The sequence below is a fragment of the Lepisosteus oculatus genome, chromosome 18 (genome assembly GCF_040954835.1).
Source record: "Lepisosteus oculatus isolate fLepOcu1 chromosome 18, fLepOcu1.hap2, whole genome shotgun sequence".
NCBI classification, from domain to species: Eukaryota; Metazoa; Chordata; class Actinopteri; order Semionotiformes; family Lepisosteidae; genus Lepisosteus; species Lepisosteus oculatus.
The window spans coordinates 8,425,432-8,430,679 of record NC_090713.1 but is presented as its reverse complement, the minus strand read 5'-3'; the positions used below and the strand labels follow the sequence as shown (position 1 = coordinate 8,430,679).

At 35.9% G+C, this 5,248-nt stretch overlaps 1 long non-coding RNA gene across 1 annotated transcript; it reads left to right on the top strand.

Annotated features, from left to right (window-relative positions):
- The first annotated feature begins 2,799 nt into the window (after positions 1-2,799).
- On the top strand, positions 2,800-4,768 carry LOC138224065 (uncharacterized). Its single transcript, XR_011182420.1, has 4 exons — positions 2,800-2,939; positions 3,074-3,124; positions 4,109-4,243; positions 4,483-4,768. It is a non-coding gene; the product is annotated as an uncharacterized lncRNA (long non-coding RNA).
- The last annotated feature ends 480 nt before the right edge of the window (positions 4,769-5,248 follow it).

The window sequence follows — 5,248 nt, the reverse complement described above, 5'->3', positions numbered from 1 at the left end:
CTTCTTCCTGGTGTCTGTAAGGATCTAAATATATAGTATGAGAGATGTGCTGGTAACAACTCTAAAAAAGACAAGTTTTTCTGACTCCCCAGACTGTCCCAGAGTATAAAGAAAACACTGATTGGACACTGAACTCACTGTGTTTTTTGGGAGTTGAGTATACATACTGTAACACACTTACATTAATAATCACTGAAACTAATATTTGACAGAGATATTTCCTAACTGATGATAAAAAAATCATTCATAATGTGAAAATAATTCTTAATCTGAAAACAATGTTTACAATAGTGTGTTAGAATTTATTATTGCAAACGTTATTAGTGTGTTAGATTATCTAGACTGGGTACTGAACTATGACACAAGAAGTGGTTTATATACTGTATAACTGTAACAGAATTTGTAAAAGGAAGGTACTTTGCAAACCTGAGCCAAACTCACTGCTTCACACAACACCTTTAACAACTAAACTGCTGGTCCATGGAAGACAATTTGCATAGAAGAGACACTTTGTATTGGCAGCATATGCTTCAGTGCTCTGGGAGTGTTTATAGCCTTGTGAGTTTAACACTTCATGACTGAGAGCTGCTCTTTGTGGCAACAGAACCCACAGCAACAATGACATTCATCACCATCTTCATCTGGACACTCCTTATCTCTGCTCAGGGTCAGGGTAAGATCTATGCACTGTTAATAAAACTTATCAGTGTAACAGGGCAGGACAGAAATGACATACCTTTATAATGGTTATTACAGGAGGCCTGTCAACAGAGACATCATTTGCCATAAATCACTAAATAGACATATTGGATAAAAATCAAATTTCTAGCAGATTTCACTCCCATCTAAGTCACAGTAATTTGTCCACTGGACTCTGAAAATCAATAATAAATAATATTCTAAACATATGAAAACACAATATATTATTTTTTTTTGCTTAAACTAAAGGTAATGGTGACTCCACTCTACCACCACCGGTGTGTAGCACTCATCTCTATGATTTGCTGGAAGCAAAAGTGTGCCAGTATGCTTCTGAAATTTGTAATGACCAAAGAATTGGTCATTAAAATAAAAGTCAGTAGGGAACAAGGAATACCAGTAGTAAGTTGGCAGATTCTGTAATAGTTGGTAAATACACCTCTTGGAACACTTGGTGAGGAACAGGTACAGTAGGTTTCCACTTCTGGATCCTCACTGATAGTTCCTGTTGTTAGTTTTATCATTTGCTATTAAATTGTGATCACCTGATTTATGTATATTATTCAATCCTTTTAGTAAGGGAAGAGGAACTAAGGTTTTACCACCTGTGCTAGAACAGGCTATAGGGAACAATACTGGATATAAACAAATTTCCGAGGCTCAAACCCTACTAATACGTAAAGTCTGAGGCCCTAAGAATGCAAATTACACAAACTTCCTGATCAAACAATTCAGTGTATACTGCTGTACATTCTGTGCTTGAGGTGTCATGGGTAACCGGCCGGGGTGTTATAACCAGGTGGAACAGGAGGAACTGAAGTGGGACATACAGTATGAACATCTAACACATATCCAAGGTTCCAGTGTTGCTACTTATTTGCATAATGGGAGCTATTAAAAGTAATTTCTGGAGAAATTTAACCTAACTTTGTACCACGTGTACCAAAAGGCACCTTATGTCACCTATTAAACTATTAAACTTATGTAACCTATTAACTATTAAAATAGTAGTTTTGTCTTGAGTAGGATATTTAATTTGAATCAAGTGATAAAGAAGTGGCACTTCAATGCACAAAAAACAGACAGGATTTCTTGATAACATGTGCTTTGATATTGTTTTTCAGCTACACATCAAAACCTTATCTGTAAAAAAATAGAGAAGGTATGTTAAAAATATGAAAAGCAAGCTCGCACTCCAAGGTCACTACAGCAAACAAACGCTTCTCCATGCAGGTTGATCATCCACTGGTGCTGTTCAAACTTGTTATGAGTCCTCATTATAATGCTTCAGCTTTAGTCCAGCACTGAGTCAGTGAGTTTGCTCCCTCGAGTCAAACACATTCCCTAGTTGCGCTTTGCTGTGATACTAGTCTCAGGTTAATTCCTTGCTTTGCTTCTCTGTGCTCTGACCCTTGCTCATGTCTTCATCTTCTTTCCTGGATTTCCCTTGGCTTGTTTATTCCTACTGCCTACGTGGCTTTAAACCTTGCTTACAACATTGACTCTATCTCCTGGTCTTGCCCTTTGCAACAGAATAAGCTTCCACTTAACACTAATGTCAGTGCAGTCATTTCAGTTTCACTCTTGCCTGTCTGCTAGCTGACTACTCAGAGCTCAGCAGGTGGATTCACCCTTCAGTTCTGCAACCATTGCCCTTTCCAGTCAGTTTGCATCATTACAATAATGAGAAAAAAAAAGAGAAGAGCTGATTTGTATTAACAGCTGCTGTAACTTTATCACATACAGCATTCTGAATCTACATTGTATATAAGAGTTGGGAAACCTCATAGTTTCTGAATTGCCAGTTGCATTGAAATCAATAAAGGATGAAAGCACATTTCTTGCTCTTCTGTAAATAATGTCCGATAGCACTACACAAACTGGAGATTCAACCTATACTGTATATTAAAATATTTTATTAAAGAAAAGAAAATAAGGGCACTGTTCATGCCAGATTGCTTGAGGCATCAACAGATACTATACTGATAGGACTTTCACACACCCTCAGTCGTCAGTTAATATTCATCAGGCTGACGTGGGAGCTGTACTCTATAAGTACCTCAATGAAGTCAAAGAGAACATATTCCTGAGTCTTCTTTCTCCAGTAACGATGAAGTCTGCGGTTAAAGCAAAGAATGAAGTTTCCCGCTATGTACAGACTGACTCCCAGAAACAGCTCCATGCTCCTGAGGACAGCATGCAGCTGCATCTCTACAGAGAGATTGACAAGCTGCAGAATGGTATTGAGTTTTGTGTCTTTGAGGAATAGTGTGTCAAGAATACTTCCTGCAGTGGTCTAGTGTGTCCAAACTATAAATCTGAATAAAGAGTACTTTGATTTCTGAAGTTAAATCAATGTTTTATTTATGCCTAGAACTGGGCAGCCTGAAGAACAAACTGGAGCAAATGGAAAAGGCAAGAGAAGGTACTATTGTTGGTTTTTTTTTACATAGTGGACCGTATAGCATTTTTGTTGCAAATCTGCATCTTGTCTTCTGTACCTTTACTCTAAAATCTTCAGAAGGATGCATTATTTTCTCTGTAGTTGTATTACTTACAGGATCTTTACTGGGATTGCTTACACTCAACTAAAATGTATTCTGATTTATTATTACTTTAAATACATATTTGTAGCATGTTTATTATATTTGAGTTTTATTGAATGTCAGAAACAGACAGAAATAGAAGGTTAACTAGGTACAATGATGAACAAAGATGATCTGAGAACATCTTGTCTTATTTAAGATTATAATATGTTTTTAAAATTTAAAGAAATGTAAAATATGGCAATATAAAGAGATTTTCTTCATTGTATATAGTAAATACATCTCTAATAATAACTATGAATGTAAACATTTTCTGAAGACGTTGCTATAGGTTTCAATGCAGGAGGCCAGTGCTAATCTGAAAGTTTTCAAAATGATCAAAAAGTTTTTTAACTGTACGCACCAAAACATCAAACACTGATGAAGTGTTTCACACTCAAAAAACTTATTAGACCTAAACATTTGCACATGGGACAGCACATTGAAACAGGGAAACGTAGGTTCTTTTTAGAAAGTACTACAATGTGAGTGAGAAAAAATATTCAGACGGTATAATACCTTTTTATATCATTCACTTTCTCCAGTGCTAAAGCACAACATTTCACAGTGTATAATCTTAAAATACCTTATACTTATGTCACACTAACTATTAAATAGCAGTTTTGTCTTGAGTAGTATATTGAATTTGAATCAGGTGATAAAGAAGTGGCACTCCAATGCACAAGCAACAAAGAGGATATCTTGACAACATGACAATTTTGATATTGTTTTTCAGTTATACATCAATACCTTAACTGTAAGAAAATAGAGAAGCATAACAATGATTGGCTGTACTGTAAAAGTTGTTCTGTTTTAATCTCCAGCACTTCCAAAGATTGTCTTTTCTGCTTCCTTACGAACAACTGGACCTGAAAATACAGGACCGTTCAACACTGATACCACCCTGGTGTTTAGACGAATCATAACTAATCTTGGAAACTGTTACAACCCAGCCTCAGGTACCACAATTTAGGAGGTTAATTTACAAGCTTACCTCAAGTTGTCAATTTACAGTGTGGTGAAGCCACTGAAAGATAATTAATTTAATTATTTAATTAATCTCTAAAAATAATGATACCTTATAAAAAAATGAGTTTTTTGGTAAATAAAAGTCATAAAAGCACATTATTAAACTATTTCATTCAACATTCAGCTTATTTTCTCTATCAGAGTCTGATTTTTAAAACTGTCTCTGCAGGTATTTTCACTGCCTTGGTGAGGGGCATTTACTACTTCACTGGCACTGTCTTTCACGAGGTCAATGTGAACACTGCGGTGAGATTGATGAAAAACAATGAGACGATAGTCACCTTATGGGAAACCTATGGACATACTGGTCACGGCAGTGTAAGCAATAGTGCCATCCTGCAACTCGAAATAGGAGACAATGTTTATCTCCAGCTTGCAGCAAACACGTATATCTTTGATAATCATAACCACCACTCCACCTTCCATGGGTTCTTGCTCTTTCCCAACTAATATACTACCCCGGCATTAAAGAGTTCTTTCACTGACCCTAATTAGTTCCAGTCTCAGACCATCTTATCTATATTAACGTTAGCATTAAGATTTGTTTTAAATTGCTAAATATAACTTATTTTCTGTTTATTTTCTTACTTGTAATCTATATTCCTACAGTATACCATTCTCAGTTTCATGTATTTTAGTTTCTCAATGGTCCCTTGTAATTTACCTTGTCTTTTCTTTTTTAAATATCCTAATTGTTTTTATGTGTCTAGATATGTTCATGAGACTGATTGATTTCTCTGTTTTCTAATTATATTGCCTCTCATGTGTTCTTATCCAGTTGTTTGAATGCTCAATGCCTAATGTATAGATCTGAATAATTTGATGAAAACCACAAAATGCTCTATGCATCATGGGACTGCTGTCAGGTTTTTTTGGTGAACTTGGATGGCATGATCTGGGTGTTGTAAACCCAGCTTTGCGTTGGGCAAGAGAGA